Source organism: Leptonychotes weddellii, chromosome 2, assembly GCF_054177405.1.
Source record: "Leptonychotes weddellii isolate Sample4059 chromosome 2, ASM5417740v2, whole genome shotgun sequence".
NCBI classification, from domain to species: Eukaryota; Metazoa; Chordata; class Mammalia; order Carnivora; family Phocidae; genus Leptonychotes; species Leptonychotes weddellii.
In genome coordinates, this window is record NC_138370.1 from 80,685,541 (window position 1) to 80,705,180 (window position 19,640).

Sequence of the window (19,640 nt, forward strand, 5' to 3'; positions counted from 1 at the left end):
TTTTCAGTGAATAAAAATATTAGAATGAAATCTTCCTAAATCTAATTTGTTAGCATCCTGTATCAAAATATTATTGTGATTTGTCAATTTTGTTAGCTCTGTAACTGTCTATGAAGCAGTGAGGATAGTTGTACAGAGAAAACTGGCATAGACGTTTTCAAAGAACGAAGATCTGAAAGAGAATTGGATTCTTCCCTGTTTCTGCCATAGAAGATTCAAATTATTATCTGTATTCATTGACACAATTACACATGTATTTTCTCTTGTAATAACAAGATGGAAGGACTTCAGACTAATTGTAGGGTGAGCAAATTTCACTCTCTTTTCAAATAAATAGTAGCATCAAGAGCACATGAGTTCTCACGGGAGAAGTTTCATGTATGCACTGTCTTGAGAACTGTATCAGCCCATCCAACAACAGCAGATTGCTGACCCCATGACGCAGGGCCCATTTCTAAGTCATCAGCAATCTTTCCTCCGAGTCCTAAACAAAGACACAGCTCCACATAATAACCACGCGGAGACCATAAGGGAAGAGAGAGAAAAAAAAATGTAAAAGTAAATCCTAAAATCAAAGGTTCCTAGTGCTTCCGTTTCACTGATTAGGTGGGATTTGGGTAAGGTAGTTTAGGGTTGTTTTTTCCTCCCTGCCTTTCCAGTTCTACAATCACAATGGCCCTCTAGTGGGATGCTAAATTAAGAGGCATTTTGTTTGTATTGTTAGCAGCTAGATGGAAACAGTCACAGAGAAATGTTTTATTATGGTGAGGAAAGGACTCCTTTAATAAGACTCTTAGGAGACTGAGTTTTAATGACGCTTAACACCATGTTTGAAACCACACACCACATCTACATGTTATTTCTTGTTAAATGCTGGTTATTAAACAGCAGGCTGGCTCCAGATTGCCTGCAGAGGGTAGTTAGGATTGGCTGATACATCTCTGACAATTTGAATAGCAGATGGAGTGACAAGTGCTGTTTGCATTTAAAGGATTTTACATTTTAACATCTGCACAGAGCAACAGTATATATTATTACCCAGTGTACTTCTGCACAATATGTTGAAGGGTTAAATCCAATTAAGCACAATTGTAAGTTTCAATTTCTTTGAAAATTCTGTGCCCTCATCCAAACTTAACATGCTTAAGCTGGAATGATTTCCCTCACTACTTAACCCAGGAATCTCGGCAGCGAATTGCTGTTCAAAACTGCAGACCAGAGAACAAGTAAGGGAAATGAAGAACAGAATGTGCCCCAAGGAAAGATGTAAGCAATAAAGCAATACGTGTTTATAACTAGGTTTTTTTAACCATTTAAAGGTTTTTTAAAATTCAACAGGAAACAGAACACTGTTTTGTAGTACCTGTACTTTTCCCACTGTTAATCTCACAGCTCTCTTGCTCCAGTCTTTTCCCACACCAAGGAGAACCAGTTATCATGTGGGTCAGGGACACTGCTTGATGCCAAGGAACCAAGGTATGCAGTTTTCAGGTGTTAACTCTCAGCATTAAATGTGCTTATTTCTACATAGCCTGCTTTCTCTTTACATCTTTTATTTTTGGATCCTGCTTCAAATGTGTTCTCTTTTGAATTGCTTATTTCCCTGTAACAGGTGGGCAAAGAGAGCAGTGCTGTCTTCTACTTGGGCAGGTCCTCATTGTGGGGATGCTTAGAGGTAGGATCAGTAGGTTAAGTCATTCCTTCTGTAGGCTTTGGAGAAAAAAGGTTATCTCACTTACCTCTTTTTTTTTTCCTTTAGGTTTTCCTTCTGTCTCTTCTCACCATTGCCACTATAAGACATCAAGAGATGAGCCCAGGTGCAAAAGAGCCCAGGTGTACTACATATAATACAAGTCAGCGATTTCCAGTGAGAGGGTTAGGGATGGCTCTTTTCACAATCTCTAGGGTCAGAGCAGGTAGAAGACTGCTCGTTAGAAAGGCTGGAATGTTTAACTTTATCAAAAAGAGGAAATAGACTTAAAAATTTGAGCAACACTGTCCTAGACCACAGTGAGTGAATCGTAAAATCTGAATATGACCGTGGAAATACCGTGAGTATAAGGATGTGATGCATTACTGGGAAGAAATTCTGTGAGCGACTGGCTTAACTCCAAAGGAGGGGGAAAATAAGTTCTGTGCTTGTCCATAGTCCAGGTCACTTTACCAAGGTTGGGAGTTTCATGGGGTTCAGAATCAAACCAGGTACATATGCCTAAACTCTCCAAACACTTGGGCATTTCTTCCTACTGAGAACCTCATGGGTGTGGTAGGGTGCTGATTGAGGATCAAGTTTGGATGGCCCTGTCTTCTTCATATACGTGTAAAACCAACCACAACCTCAGTCGGTATCATCAGGTGTGTCCTTATGCTATACGAAATTATGTGTTAAGATATTCTATTGCACATTTCAATTACATCGAGTCATGGTGCTGCCATCTAAACATATAAGATTCAAACCAAACTCTCAATTCTAATGTTGTGTCTAAAGCCCTTAGAAAGTACAATATGAACTGAAAAAAACCAATTACAACCTTACCTTTGCAACTGATTTTCCGTTTGTTATTGGGCAAGTCCTTAATCTATTTGAGGTCAAGTAGATTCACTCCTGAAACGAAAATAATAATACCTGCATTATATACATTGTGGAGTAAATGTGAGAATTAAAATCAAAATGACATGAAGTACAAGAATATGCTTTGTAAAGCTAAGTGAAGTGCTACTTAAAAATATGAGTTATAGTTGTCGATAACCAAATTGTGACACAAATATCTGAAACATGAAAGATTCTCACTTTTTCTTGAGTGTGATAGGGCCTTAGATAATGCACTCCTTATTTACAGTTTCTTCATTAGGGTAAAGAAAACACATTCTGATTGCAGAGTGTTGGAGGCACTTGGAAGCTCCAAAATGGTAGGCAAAGTGAGGCCAAAGAAGTTACACATAATGCCACTCTGATACATATAGCCTCTACCAATAATAATATCTATTTCCTAATTAATTATTCTATCACTCTCTCATGTTTAAAAGCTATATCATCATTACCATGCAACCTGAATTTTTATCTTCAGTCTTTCCATCCATACAGTTCTGATTAAAAGCATGGTGATTAATTAAGAGATTACAAATGTCCAAATTCGGCTGTGCTACTTTTTACGGGTTTCATCATCTAGTGGCTAACTGGTAACCACTCTGTTTTCTGTCTTGAAAATGGGTATGATAAAAATACCAACCTATAAGGTTAATGTAAGATTCATATGAGTTGATATATATATTAAATGCTTCATAAATATTAGCATTTATTATTAATACCTTAGTAAAAGACACTTAGTTTCTTAGGAAAATTTTTTTAAAAGACAAAAAAAATTAAGAAGCGAGTCTTGGTTCTTCTCTTTTCTTTATAACTGAAAGCTGTGGGTTCTTCCTTCAAGGTATATCTTAAGTCTCCTGTCTAACACCCCCATAATTATTAGTCAGCTTGTCTCCCTGCTTTCTTTCTGACCAAACTACAATTTATTTCCCTGTCACTGCCAGAATGATCACCCTCTAATCAAAATTATCCAGGGAGTTATTTCTTCCCTAAGGTTAAATCTCAATTCTATATTGTTTTACCAATATAAATCATATGATTGTCTAACTGAGCATATTTTAACTGGTTTTCTTAGGCTTTATTGAGATATAATTGACATATAATATTCTATAAGTTTAAGCTGTACAAAGTACTGATTTTGTATATGTATATATTGCAAAATGGTTACCACAATAAGATTAGTTAAAACATTATCACCTGACATAATTACATATTTTTTTGTATGGTGAGAACTTTTAAAATCTACTCCCTTAGCAACTTTTCAATATACAATATATTATTGTTAATTACAATCACCATGTTGGACATTGCATCCCAGAAGTTATTCATCTTATAATTGGAAGGGTTTACCCTTCGACCACCTTTACCCACCCCTGCCAACCACTAATCTGTTCTCTGTTTTTATGTTTGTTTTTTTTAGATTCTACATATAAGTGAAATCACATAAGATTTGTCTTTGTGTGACTTATTTCACACAGCATAATGTCTCCAAAATCCATTCATGTTGTCACAAATGGCAAAATTTCCTTCTTTTTTAATGACTGAATATTCCAATGTGTCCGTGTGTGTGTGAAAATAATTACATTTCTTTATCCATTCATCCATTAATGGACATTTAGGTTGTTTTCATGTCTTGGCTATTATAAATAATCCTGCAAATGAACATAGAGGTACAGATGAAAGTAAGCATATTTTATCATAAGTACCTAAGAATACAAATATGTTTCTTCAACATAAGACAGATACTACAAGATTTTTCAAAAGTTACAAGGAAAGATTATTCAAAATATTAAGATATTGGGGGCTCCTGGGTGACTCGGTTGAGCATCTGACTTTTGATTTCTACACAGGGTCATGAGATGAGCCTCACCTCAGGGTTCGAAGCTCAGTGGGGAGTCTGCTTGAGATTCTCTCTCTCCCTCTCCCTCTTCCCCTCCCCCTGCTCGTACTCTCTCTCTCTCTCTAAAATAACTAAATAAATCTTTAAAAAATATAATAAGATGTTGGATACAGTATGTAATAGGCTTGTTGTTAGTATTCTGCTCTTAAAGGATGGAAAACTAGTCTTAGATTTCCTCAGATTTCCATTATCCCCAATCCCATTTTATTTTATCATTTTTTTCTGTGTAGGCTTACAATCTCTATATGACTGGTATTAGCTGCTATTCATATGTTTATTTTTTATTTAAATATTTCAATGCTCAGTTAAGTCCTTTCAGTAAATCTTCTTTGAATTCTTTATATTTTGATTTATCTTTTGGTTGACTGGATTTTGTCATCATGAAGTCTTTATTTGCCAAAAAGATCTCAAAGATTCTGTATTCTCTGATTCTTGCATGCCTAAGCTTATCTACCCATTGTTTTCATGGTCAAATGTCAACATGAGCAGTTAGTAAATCCTTCAATCATAGAATCCGTATCTATGGTTTAGTAGTCTTTGGATAAAAACTACATTATCTATATCAAACCTGTATAATACTCAACACTGACAAGATTAAGATAAATCTTATAAAGGCTCCCACTTAGAAAATAAAAGATGAGAAAAAACACAAAATAGTCATTCTTCTGGCACACAATAATATTTTGTTGGGTCATGACTGTTCAGCAGAGACAGGAGTGCTTTGGACAGCCAAATTGGTGACCTTTGATCCAGCTCTCTGGGAATATCTCCCTTGTTCATTGTCCTGTATGGCCAGATGTGTGATTGGCAGTACAGAAGTTTATCCTTTTGGGAGATGTACAGTTTTATCAACCCTCCTCTTGTGGTATAAATGTTAGGGGTAGGGATATTGCCTTAGGATTTAAACAGTCATAGAAAATTTTCAATCAGACTTTGACTGTCTTTGGCAGAAGCCCTCTTATAATACCCAGTTAAGATTCCTGTATATTTTCTTCCCATATGTCCACCACCAGATACATTGCCCAGAAACTCATTTTGGGTCTAGAAATATTTGGCTCTTGGCAATAAACTTTATCACTGGCATCGTTTTATGGTATCTGTATTGAGGAAGTTTCTAATACCTCTGAGTAGGAAGGGAATGATTATCTGTTCCTTGTACCTTGCTTTGTATAAATTTACAATGAGAGAAGCCTTCTTCAGCCAGAGATGGCTTGACAGGAGTTCTTGTAGATGGACTCTGATAAAGGGAGGTAATATTCAGCTGACTAAATTTATCTCCTGTTAACTCCCCAAACTGTGACTCTGATTACATTAACCCTGGTTTGAGGTATGAAATTTTAGGCTTCCATTTGTTAAAATTTCCAAATAATCTCAGTAATTTTAGCATAAAGTCTCTCTCTTAGCATTTAACATAGTTATAATTTGTTTACCTTCTTCCCTCAAATATAAAGCCCTTTCTACCTTCTGTATGAGTCTGCCCCTTTCTTATAGGACTTTAATGGATGCTATAAAAAAGAGCCAATACAGACCTATGCCATGATCTAAGTAGTAACATAAAACAAGCCACAGTTTAACGGATTGTTTTGTTAAGGCATAATATATACTGATAACTTGTAAGCCTGAAAAAAGCAGGATCCTCAAGTGTTCTGTCTGCTCTGTGTTTTAAGTTCAGCAAGGTGCATATTTTAGGATCTGTTCCTTTCAGAATCCCATATAATGCAGACTTTTAATTTAACATTGTAACATCTTAGTCCTGCTGCTGTATAAGACTAGATTTTTTGTAGATGTTTGTACTTGGCTACATTTATAGAAACATCTTTTTCTGATGATAAGATGGAATTTTAAGAAAGGTCTTCTCAAAACAGCTTAGCATAGATTTTAGTTCCTATACCCTACAAAGCAACTGAGAGGAAGAATGAGAACAAAAGAAACTGCTTTGCTCCCAGCCTCAACATATGCCAGAACATAATTCATGTCCCAAAAAAGTAGTCAGATAACCAACCAACCCAACAAAAAAAAACCTTGGCCACTTCAGTTTATTCAAAATTTGGGTTCTCACAAATGAACCCAGTCCTCATCTTTATAAATTAAAAGCAGTCTCTAGACAGGACAAACAATACGTCAAGATTGGCTAAAACATCTAGAGTACTGGATTCATTTCTGTATCATCTAGGAATGTTTTTTCCTTCAAGTGACAGATAGCTGATCATAGGAATTGGACAAATTTCTTCTCGTGGCAAGAAGTCCAGAGGAAGGGGTGACTGACATTAGTGCAGCAGTATCACATGTCCTGGCCACTGTATTTGCACATTACTCGTATTCCCCTCCAAGTAGCAAGGTCGTTGCAGCTAGAGTAATTGCACCTGTTTTCTAGCAGGATGGGAAAAGAAAGAAAAAGAGTGAATCTCATTACCAGAAAGCAAAAACTCTCCCAGGGACATCACAGTTGACTGTGGCCCATATCTCATGGGTCAGAACCATCTGACTGGCCACCCTCGTGTAAAAAGGGGCAAGAAAGCAAGGGTTTTGGAATGATGCTTAGGTCAGTTTTAACAATGGTGGGCTGGTCAGCTCCTGAATGTTTACAAAATCTGACTGGTTAACTTTCAGGAATCATGTGAACCAGTTGTTAAACAGAATCTATTATTAAAAATTAAATTATATGAACTTATACTATATTAAAAGAGAAGTGATGAATACTCATCTTTTCCTAATTATTGAATTACATTTTTCTATTGTTTATATTCTTGGGGCTATTTATTTCAATCACATCTTTATAGAGGAAATGCTATTTAAATGGTGTGCTTCTATGTGTCTCTTCCCAAGTTTGATTCAGAGATATCATACCGGTACTTTACTATTGAGCCTGGTGGGAGCATTTATACCACAGAAATCAGAAAATGCTACATACAAATTGGGTCCTTTTGTGTGTGTGTTTTGTAGATTGTCCAGAGTTTAAAACATGGAAGAGAAAGTTTTCATAAACCAGATTAAATTTAAAATTTTCCCTGCCCCTAGTTGTTGCATTGTAATTAAACTTGAAAGTGTGTCTGTGTCTAGAGCTATTACATTCTGAACAAGTCAAAAATTTGAGAACTATACTTCCAATGTTCGAAAACTATGATCCAATCCGTAAAGAAATCCCTTGTGTCACTGACGAAAGAACAAAGGCTTAGGTCTTTGTTGTTTCACTTTCATCTTACTCATTGAAGTAAACCAACATATCAACCAACATTCAGATCAAAACCATACTTGGAGAGTCAGTTGTTAAACATTTACCAGCAGGTCACAGGCCAATCAATTATGTTTACCACAAATTCCATGTCCCACAATGTAGAAGACATACAGTCAAAAAGGGAGATGTCCAGAAAGAAACATAAAAAATAATGAAAGGACATCATATAAAAAATAAGTTAAATGTGTTTGTGATGCCTTATCCTGCAAAAGGTAAGGTTCACAACGTAAATTATAGTGTTTGTCAAATAACTGAGGCTTTAAGATTTCCATTGTCCCAGCAGTTACTCTCATCTATGGGTTTAGGCTAAACAGGCATACATATTTCAGTTCAATCTTAGGAAGAATTTTCTAGCAGCTAAAACCACCCCAAGATGCTGATTTGCATTGTATGGTTTACATTGAGAGGTAATGCATTCCCCACTCCTGGAAGTGCTCAGACATGAATTTAATGTGATCTGAACTTTCTAACCTCCAAAAGTTTTCTAGATGAAGTAAGTCTTTTTAGGTCCTTTGCAATATTAAATCCATGTGAGTCCAAGAATTAAGATATTTCTGAACAGATTTATTTAGTGTCACATCAAATTTTATCTACTCATTCATTTAATATGCACTTTTTTGTTGTTGTTTCAGGCAGAGTTCTGGGTACCAGTGAGAGTCAATAACAAAACAGATAAAAGCCCTCACCTGGTAAAGCTGGAAGAGACAAATGATAAACATATGAACAAATACATAAGCTAATTTTAAATAGTGATAGGTACCATAAGGGAAAATTTAACAATATAGGGGATAGAGAGTATTGGGGTGGAGGGAGGAGAGGTTATTTTGACTAAGATTGTAGGGAATGGATGTCTTCCACACTCTCTTTGGAGATGTTATTTCAACAAAGACCTGATTGGTAAAAAGCAATGACCAGCTATAAAGGTCTCCGGTAAAAGGAGGAAGAAAGAATAGCAATTGTAAAGATCCTACAACAGGAATGAGCTGTGCATATTTAAAATAAGGCCATTTGGCAAGAAAGAGAATAGTACACATCAAGGTTAGAGAGGTAGCAAGGAAGTAGATGCTGCATAGTCTACTGTAGGACATGCTGAGGAGCTTGGGTTTTAGCCTAACTTCATTGGAAAACTACTGGAGGCTTTTAAGCAGAAGATTCATATGATTTAAATTATATTTTTTGAGATCAAATGGCTTATGTTCTGAAACAATTCAGAAACATATCTGAAAGTCAGACAAGTGAAGCTAGATTTGAGAATGTCATTTATATTTGAAACCATATCAGAATTCTCCTCTGTCTTGACATTCTAGATCCTGAATACACACGACCAGAGAATCTACCAACATCAAGCTCTCTAAGTTTCAGTTGTATAATGGGAATGATAAAGAGTACCTATGTTATAAGCTTCTGTGAGGATAAAATTAAATAATAATGTAAAATCCATGGTACGATCAATGAATGCTCAGTAAATGTTAATCTTATGCCAAGTAAGCTACATTTATTTTCCATTTTATCCTCTGGATTCAGCGTCTCAATAAATTCTTTTATTCATTTTATAGATCTTTGAATTACGGAACAGTAGGAATTTTATAGGCAAATATCAGGCATACCAGAAAAGAATATTTCAATACCTAGCTCCTTCTTTCTCCATATATAAGATTTTTAAATAAGAGTAATAAAGAAATTTATTTTATTTTTATCCAATTAACCAATTGTATATCTAACATTATGTTATTTTCTTATTAAAATTGCTTATATAAACAAAATTCACAACAGTGTAAATATTTTTTACAATCTTACACATATTCATTGTTAACATGTGGTTATATATGTATATATATATTTGGTTCTATATATTTTTGGTTATATATATATTTAGGAGAAGGTGTGGGAGAATGGGGTAACTGGGTGATGGACATTAAGGAGGGCACGTGATGTAATGAGCACTGGGTATTGTATAAGACTGATGAATCACTGACCTTTATTTCTGAAACCAATAATACATTACATGTTAATTAATTGAATTTAAATAAAAAAAATTGAAAAAGAAAAAAAGGGAAAAAATGTGATTCTATATTAACTTTCTTTAAGGCAACTTATTACCCAAATGCTTTATCTAAGAAAACTATTTTATCATGGTACATACTTGATTGTATTAGTATATTAAAGAACTTTCTAAAATTTAATAGGAAATATTTTGACAAAAAGAAGATAAATATTAAGTATTGTCTGCCACAAGCAGAAAACTTTAAGAAGTATGACATCTAAAATATCACACAAAAATAGAAGTATCAGTCACCTTGGTTGATGTGAAGTAGGGCAGGATAAAATAACCAATCCTATATATATAGCATTTCAAATAAAGTTTCACTACCATAAACCCCATATAATCAGTTATACAAATTATTGTCATGTCCATGCCTAAGTGGAGTCACCATTAGGTAGGTATAATATAAATCTAGTTGATGGCCTAAAACAGATGTCATAATGTTTGTCTTTCTTAATATTGACAAAATGTTATCCTGGTGTGAAGAATGAATACATCAGTTATTTACAAATGTACCATTTTGATGGGAAGATAAGACTTCCTTTTCATTTATTCAACCCTCCTGCATGCTAACACACATTATCTCATCCCATTTTATCCTTATAATTATCACATTTTCATTGTTTCAGATAAAAAAAAATCTGAGCTTCAGAACAGTTAAATAAATGGCTTACTCAGAGTCACAGAATAAGCTACAGAACTTGAAATCAACCTTTGCTTTCCCCATGAAAGCTTATTCTAGTATCTTGACAATGAACACCAAGGTCATATTTTCTTTAGACTAAAGAGTATGTTCTACTTGCAACCATTCTGCTGGAACAACAGTTAGCCCTGTCCCTCACCATCCAACACTCTCTCTTGCTCCCAGCCTTGAAAAAACATGTTTTTTGCCTTCGTGATCTAAAAGTGGCCTTTCTTATCAAAACATCAATATACTAGATCAGAGTTCAGAAAATAGGATTTTCACTTTTAGTTATTTGACGTTGTTTAGTGTTAAACATATCTTCCACTCAAGTACAAACTATCTTGAGTGCAGAAACTATCTGGTTTATTCTTTCTTTCTGGAAATTCCTCTGCTTTTCTATGATATTCTCACCCTCTATAAATTCCTCTCTATTTGTGCATTATATTTGCTAACCTCACCTGGAAGGGAGGTCTGGTTGGGAAGTCCAGTTGGACAGGAACAGAACATACACGGACCCAAAGATTAAATGTTTGAAGCCTTTCCAAAGGAAAGCACTAAGGTCAAATGGAAGGGTATGTGCAAACTGTGTCATTAGAGATGAGTTGGGCAGAGCCAGTGTTTGATCTTAAAGCAAATGTTTATTTAGAGCTGTGATTTGCAATAAACAAGGAATCAAAAAGGATGGAAATGGGAGTTGTCTTGATCAATTTTAGACACTAGTCCAGTAACTCTCAGAGGATTTAATCATTATTTCAAGCACTTGTTTCTTTGGGTGGATTGGTATCATTCACAGGGGCCTAAACATAATAAACTGGCATTGAATAAATGTTTAAAAAGTATGTCATGGAAAACCATGCATGATCTGCTCTGCACAGTCATATATTTCATCACTGGACATGAAAAGGCTTACTGATTTTTCTCCTGCCTTTTAAATGATGAAACTTGGCCTTCTCCATTATTCTTCTAACATTACATCTTTCTGTTCTTTTGTTGTTTCATGTCCCTTCCCAATAATCTAAAATTCCTTTTATTCAAGCCATTGAATCCCCACTGTGTACTTGTCCTGGATACTTCCACTGGGCTTTCATCCACCCATAATCCTTCCTCTTTCTGATCTTTCCCCATCTCCCTTCCTCTTGTTGACATCTCATCCTTTTCTACCTGGTTACTTGGTACAAAGAATGAAAGTCAATTCTGTGTATTTTGGACAACTAGAGGGTAATATGCCTTTCAATTTGACCATGTTTTCATAATCACTCGAGCCTCATGTACATTGGGGTATGGTCAAATTACAAAATTTTAACAATTTTCTACATTTTCAAGTTTAGGTTTTGTTTGTGAGTAGTTTTCTATCACTTTTGAACATCAACCAAAAAATCAAAGAAAGATGATTTTGTTTAACTTATAATCAAGGAACAGTTTTAAAACCTATTTGATATTTCATTCAAAGAATCATATCGCCTAGCAAATTATTCTCCTTTGCTCTAAAGGTTCCATTGTTATAAGTCAAGTAACAGTATCGAAATTGACGAGGATCAAAACTTCAACTACAAATCAGTCCCCTAATTGGTCTTTCCACTTTCTTTTTCAAACCTCATCTCACAAATTTCCTCTCCCTATTGCTGCCAAAATTGTCTTTCTAAATTATAATACAATCATGTCAAGCTTCTGTTTGTAATACATCAATATCAATATCCTTCCTAGGCAGTGGATGAAGGCTCCCTAGGGTGGCATCACAGATTTCCATCATGACATCCACAACCCCCCTCACACACTTCATCCTAGCCATGCCAGGTAACTATTTTTTATCAGTGTCTAAAACTGTGTTGGGCTCCTGTGCTTTGTACTCCTTTATATCTGAGCTGCCTTCCCCACTCTTTTCTGCCAACCAACAATGTCCCCATTCTTCACAATTTAGCACAAGCTTCACCTCCCTGCTCTTTCCTGTTTCCTTAGACCTGGCTATTGTTTCCTTTGTGTACTTAGTCTCAGATCCATATTATGTTTTTACTGTAGTACTGAATACATTATAATTTTTAACTTCTATGGCACTTTTCCTTGGACTGTAAACTTCTTGAGGGCAGAAAGTTTGTCAGATGTACCTTTGAATATTGATTATTGTAGTTAATAAACTTATTAAACTTAATAAACTTAAAGCATTTAACAAACATAATAGAAGTTTACAAAATGAAGGTAGGGCAGGTGAAAAATAAATTTGGATTAATAAAGTATATGGAAATTAAGCAGTCATTAAGAAAGAGTACCACCAATCAACAGAGCAAGATTTGCCATGAAGCTGTGCATTTCCCCCTTATACAACCCCTAAAGGTAGTGAAAATTCCTAGAAGTTGTCAGATATTCTAGAAGAGTGAAAATGACAGAGTGCAACTGGCAAGCTCTTCAATGTGAGTATGTATAGTAGACTGCTCAAGGGACCAGAATCTCCAAAGCTGCACTAACATGCTATATTTTATTTTCTGTTTTAAATAGATGTTCATTTTTTAAAGCTAATTTTACACTAAAAAATTTATGTACCTTTTCATTTTTTGTTGTTTGTTTGTTTGTTTAGTAGACTTCATGCCCAAAGTGGAGCCCAACAGGGGGCTTGAACTCAGGACCCTGAGATCAAGACCTGTGCTGAGATCAAGAGTCAGGTGCTGAACAGACTGAGCCACCCAGATGTCCCTTTATGTACCTTTTCTTAAGAAGAATCCCCAAATTTTATAAGCTTCATACTCCACAAAAACTCTATCTATTCCTGCCAATCAGACAGGAAAACTTGAAAATGAGACTGAGATAGGCCAAGAGGAAAGTTTCAGACATCTGTCCACAGATTTCTCTTCAAAAAAAAAGCATCTGGAACTTAACAATAAAATTAAGATAAAACAGGTTATAGGCTAAGACAATTCCATTCAGAACTCAGGTGTGTGTTGCAAATTAGTTTTTATATAATGTCTTTGCAACCATGTTCCTTCTTACCTTGTTTAATTTAAATTTAAATATCCATCTTCCTAGTAACTTGGTGAACTCTCCCAAGGAAAAGGCCATTTGCCATTTATGTTTGTATTCAAGAGCAGCATTCAAATTATTTAACAACCAGTATGGTAACATAAATTTACATATAAGTCAACAACTCTAAAACTGTATTCTCTTTATTTTCTAAATAAAATTAAACTATATTACCAAACACTGTCAAAGTGATATACACTACAGTGCTGATTTTTCATTAAATTATTCTAATGATTTCCAAAACAGTTGTTGGTTTTTAGAAATCATTGGTACTAGATTTGTTTGAAATGGCTGTCAGAATCATGATTTGACATAAGGGAAAAACATTAAATTTTTCAAAACTTCCTCATTGAATTGATAGACATTAGATGATTTTATACTCTCAATTTATCTTAATGTCAACAATATTATTCATAATTCCAAAACTTCTCTTTCGTGGAACAGCAATTAAATTAAGAATCTTTATAGCTCTTAGAGTAATAGCTGATATTTTAATATATTCAATGTATCTTTTATTTGAGGTATTTCTCAGGTATTATTGCAATAATATTGTAAAACCAAGGACCGCCAAAAATCAGTGTGTTACAAAAAATAGCATTCACTCTTTTGCTTATGGATTTGCAGCTCCACTAACATTTTGACTCATCTAGAGTGGATTATTCTGGGTACCTCTGTTTAGGTTACACATTATTGGGGCCTGGGTCCAAAGTGAGGGTTGGGTTCAGATCTGTTACATGTATCCAACATCAGTCTGGAATCAGTCATTACTCAGGAAACCTTCTCACTGCACTGGAAGAAGCACAGGAAAGTAGCAAGCAGTGCCTGATGCTCTTTAAGGCTTCTGTTGGAACCATAACACTGCCACTTCACCTACATTTCGTTGGCCAAAGCAACTCATATAGCCAAGTGTAATATTAATGGATAGAGAAATACACCCAACCTCCTCTCCTGGAAGGTACTGAAAATTTACATATCAAAAAACAAAGTTATTAAAAAAGGTGGGGGGAAGGCCACACACCTGCCTTGCTTAGTCAGTAGAGCATGCTATGCTTGATCTCAGTTGTGAGTTCAAGCCTACATTGGGTGTAGAACTTACATTTAAAAAAAAAAGTTTTTTAATTCTATAATGAGAAATGGAGACTTAAGAATAATGTAGTATACTACAAAAACCCAGTTTCAAAAATAGTTCATTGAAATGTCAAATTTTACTAAAGCAAACCAATTTTGTTAGGTCAGATGAGAAAAGGTATATTGTGGAGAGGTGACATATTATTGTTAGGAGTGTAGGTTTTATTGCCCAACTTCCTGGCAACAAATTCTTTTTCTGCCACTTAAGCTTTTAGATAATAGCTCAATGCCTCAGTTTCCTCATCAGCAAAATAGTACCCAGATTAGTTAAAATACATTTTGAACAGGCCCTGTCTCATTTGGCCCTAATGTTAACATGCATTAACCCTCTTTCTAATTATTAAAATGAACATCGTTCATGGAATGACCAGAAGACATTAGGTTCATTTCAGTGACCTTCTCCCACTAAATAAAAGTAAATTTCAACCAGATGGTGGTAAGTGGAGCCCACAGCTTAGGAATACCAGGTGTCTCATCACTCATCAAGTTCCCAACATTCTTCCCAAATCTTGTCTCAGTACTAAGAGTGAGCCCTGCTTGTGCAGCTGAGAGTACCATTCCAGAGTCTGAGGTGCTTCCATCTTTGCCTGTCTGCCTTCTCTCTAGGTTTTCTTCTAGAACTCAGTGTCTGAAAGCTGCAAAAGCTACAGTTGCCACAAAGAGCCACAAATCGGCAACTCAGAGTTTTAAAAGGCAAGTGGAAAGCCCCTAGCCAAGGAGAGGCAAGCATGGGCAATCAAGGGACAGTAATCCCCTTAGATACCAGCACTGCTAATAGAGTTTTTTCTATGGAGCTCTGGCCAGAGAGTTGTGTGTAAGACTATGGCAGCCTGGAAGGAAGGTCCACAATGGTGCTCCAGTGATGGGGGTTTTAGGCACAATTAGCCCTATAAGTTGGGCTAATAAAGGTGGCTGGGGGACAGATTTGCAAAAGAGGGGTTAACTGGTTTCTGCATGAACAGAATCTAGTTTCAGAGTTGAAGCAGAATCATGGGAGCCACCTAAGCCAGGTATAAAACTTCAGTTGCTTGATCCTAGTGGAGGTACATCTGAGAAGAGGCCCAGAGAGAAACTGAAAAAGGGAAAGAGAGAAAAACAATATGGGAACATTGTATTATTTGAATAATTGTAAACAGTGGTACTGGGACATACCAGTGAGATTTCAGTCCTGCTTAAACCCCCAGTATCCAGAGCAATACCTAGTACATTGCAGATGTTTAGTGATTGCCTATCAAGTTACTGTCACTTTGAAAAAATGTAATGAAATCCCTCAAATCACAAATATTTTTTCATTTTAAAAACATAAACAACTATATCTGCCCTACATATTTAACAGAGTTGTTGTGAGTAAAGTGTGAGCTAATGGACACTAAAGAGAGTCATAGGAAATAAAGTAAGGTATGCATTTACATTGAAGTGAGAGAAAAGAGGGAGAATCATAGAGAGAAGAGAGGGTGTGTATGAGAGAGAGAGAGACTTAGAAGTGAGGGGTGGAGGGCATTAGAGCATCTGGCCTATGATCAAGTGACTCATTTTACCAAAGTTACTTCCTTTCTCTTAGAGAAAAAAAGTAGGCAGGCACCTTGTTTAATCATCTTGTCAACTGGACCTCTAGGTAAATAGACATGATATTTTCTAGAAGGATTGGTCCATTTATAGAGAAAGCCATTAGCAGAAGTTTGCTGCTTGAGAGTTATTTTTAGTAAATAAACCCCAGGTCTATGGACTTATGAGGACCGCCTCCTGGATAACGTCTTCTAAGCTACATAACACTCAGGGATATAAAATGGAAAATGGAATACTCTTTCTGCTTTGTGAGGTATTAACTCAGAAGGTCTCACTTGGAGACCCCTCGATTACTCTGGGCCAAAGATGTATATCTGATGTGAGAGAAAACAACCTGGGGAAGCACCCTCAAGGTCCCAGAGCCCTCTTTTCTTCCTCCGAGTCTCTTGATTGTCATATCCTTGAAATCATTAGTGAAACTTGGTACTAAATAAGATACTGGATTCACTAGAGTCTGACTTCTTAATCCAATCTTGGAACCAAGTAGTATCCAAATAGTTTCATTTCCTTTTTCCCCTTTACTCACAGCGACATATGGGGTAGAAAAGTGATAAAAATGGAAACCCACTTCTTCCAGTTCTGTGTCTACTGGGGATGAATTTAAGAATACTGTTTCAGGGGCGCCTGAGTGGCTCAGTCGTTAAGCGTCTGCCTTCGGCTCAGGTCATGATCCCGGAGTCCTGGGATCGAGCCCCGCATCGGGCCCCCTGCTCCGCAGGGAGTCTGCTTCTCCCTCTCCCACTCCCCCTGCTTGTATTCCCTCTCACGCTGTGTCTCTCTCTCTATCAAAAAAAAAAAAAATTAAAAAAAAAAAAGAATACTGTTTCAGCACTAACAAAATCCATTAATAAATCTTTAGATACAAAAATATGCTACAAAAAAGTAAAGGGTAGAGAAAACAATTTCTCTGCAATACAAAGTAAAAAATTAAATTTTCTGGAATAGAAGTACCCGGAGAGGTATTGGAATGCATTGGAAAGCCTTCCAATATAAAACCTTCATTAGAGTCTGAAACATGTAAAATGCTTTTCAGGAGTAATTTCAATGTTAAATAATAATAATAAAATAATAATAATAATAATAAAAGAACTGGATCTCACATCTGTGGGAAATATTTTCCAGGAAAATGGTAACATGACCCACCATGGAACTAATTTAGTAAAATTAGGAGATTAGAAATCAAGACATACAGATATGAAAAGAGGAGAAGGAGTAGAAGGAAGAAGAGGAAGGGAAGGGGAAGCTGCCTTTCTTCACCCCTAGAAACTCCATATAGATTCGTGCGGATTCAGGGATCTAACTGTCTATGTGACAGGTTTTTAATCTACAGCTATGGACAAGCTCAGCTAACAGCTATGACAAAGTTATAACAGTTAATTTGATATAACATTGTATGTTTGCAAAGTCCAAAGATTTGGGACAATGATTTAGAATATGCAACTTTAATGAAAACACATCTAACTCACCTACCAGGATGGTAAAGAAATACAAATACTATGATTGGCTTACCTCATGGTTTCATCTCTGTAGTTGTATCAAGTTAAGGATTTCCTCAGTAAAATGTATGACTCTGACAGACAGTTTTATAATTTTCATTTCTTCAGGTATCATATTTACTTTTTAAATGTACTTATCTTGAATTGACTATATCCCAATTTTTAAAGATTAATTCTAAAAGTAATAAAATTAGTCACACAGGCTAGCCCAGTTATCCATCACTTTAATAAAATACCACAAAGATTAGTGGTTTAGAACAACCACCCTTTTAATATACTTTATAATTTTGGGGGTAGCAACTGATGCAAGGTTTTTCTGGACAATTATTGGGCTCCACATGTCAACAAGGGCGACTTGGTAGCATCCAGCTGATACCTAGGGGAGTCTGATGGGTCCAAGACAGCTTCACTCACATGTTTGGATCTTGGCAAGGCTGAATTCAACTGAGCCTCTCAGTCACTCCATGTAATCTTAGGACATCTCCACATAGTCTTTTCAGATGGAGAGCTGAACTTACACTGAAGCTTAGGGCTCTAACAGTGAGGATTCTACAAAATAGGAAGTGGCCCTGGCCCAGAAATTGGCAAAGCATCACTTCCACTATATTTTACTGATAAGGCACTCACAGAGCCCAGCAAGATTCAAGTGGAGGGAACCAATAATCCCCCTCTCAATGAGAGGAGTGTCAAAGAATTTACGGCCGTCTTTAACACACTACCTTATTCCATCCGAAATTGTAATATCCCAGCCCATTTAATTCATAATGATTGACTTTATATTTATAATATTTTAATAAATTTTTATCATTCTATCCTACAATAATTGGTTGAAGGAGGACTATCTAAATATAAAAACAAATGAGTTCTTTGTTATCTGCTTACTAATCCACCTAGCTCAGGCAATGCATGATCTTTTTAAAGTTGTTCTCTTTTTCTTGAAAAAAAAAAAAAAAAAACCTAAGCGTTTATATGAGATGAAAGTTGACACCTCTACAACTCTTTGTTTAGATTTGGAGTTGCATAGGGTAAAATAAGGTATATTTTCTTTTGTCAGGCAAAAGCTGCAGAATATGAATTATGTTGATTCATAATAGACATGTCATTTCTAACCTTCCAGTCTTCACAGTCTGAAAAACAAATTCCACTAGTCATAAACATCCTCTTAACTGTACATATCCTCCACCTTAACCTTGTATCTCCTTCAGGTAATTCCCCATGCTGATTTGTTCTGGTCTGACATCTCCTTTGTGTGCTGGGATTTAAGTTAACCTTTTATGCTTTTATAACAGATGCCGCATATACTCTAGTCAGGGATTTGGTTAATTGCTTCCCTGATGGAGAGACCATTCTCAGTTGCAAGGGATTTAAAAAGATCCAGGAAATCAACAACAGGTAAATTAGGAGAGGATCAGAGACTTCCCCATCGGAAAAAAATGTAAATGTTAAAAGCTTGATCTAATCCTCAGGCTCATGCATATTTCTAAAATAGGATTTGTCAACTGCAAATGCAAAGTAGCTCCAATTTGATATTAGTGACTTCGTCTGTTTTATATGCTGAAACCCTAAAGCAGCAGAACTGACTGCCAAGTATTGATGTAAAAGTATTGACAAAACAGAAGGCTTCACAGTGAGGACATCCTCTTATAAGGCTCTACACAGTGACTCTATAGTTAGAGCTGCTGTCTCTGCAGTATCGCATCCCTGGTCCACTGACCTGTTGGACTTGATTTCACCTTCTAGCCCTCCCAACAATTAAAAAAAGGGGGGGGGGGAGTGTAAAAGGAGGAGAAGGAGTCAGTTAACTATACCATATGTAGGAATACATTACCTGAAACAAATTATCTTTGCAAAATAAGGGAGGAAGAGAGAGCCATCATAAAATAAGCAGATAAGTTCTTTCAAAGATTCAGGAGTAATGAATAACGTCTGCATCATATCTTTCCATTGAATCACACTTCAACAGTGCATACAGGTCTACTATGACTTTTTT

The 19,640-nt window shown here is 35.9% G+C and overlaps 1 long non-coding RNA gene across 7 annotated transcripts in view; it reads right to left on the bottom strand.

Annotated features, from left to right (window-relative positions):
* Positions 1–19,640, bottom strand: part of LOC115941089 (uncharacterized) — a 187,397-nt gene that overhangs the window by 50,833 nt on the left and 116,924 nt on the right. For 6 of the 7 annotated variants that reach the window (XR_004075819.2, XR_014143240.1, XR_014143237.1 and 3 more), the window contains 2 exons: positions 2,537–2,605; positions 1,740–1,901 (listed from right to left, as the gene is read on the bottom strand). This is a non-coding gene — a long non-coding RNA (uncharacterized LOC115941089). The remainder of the gene's footprint in view (positions 1–1,739; positions 1,902–2,536; positions 2,606–19,640) is intronic. The other variant, XR_014143241.1, reaches the window with a different exon arrangement.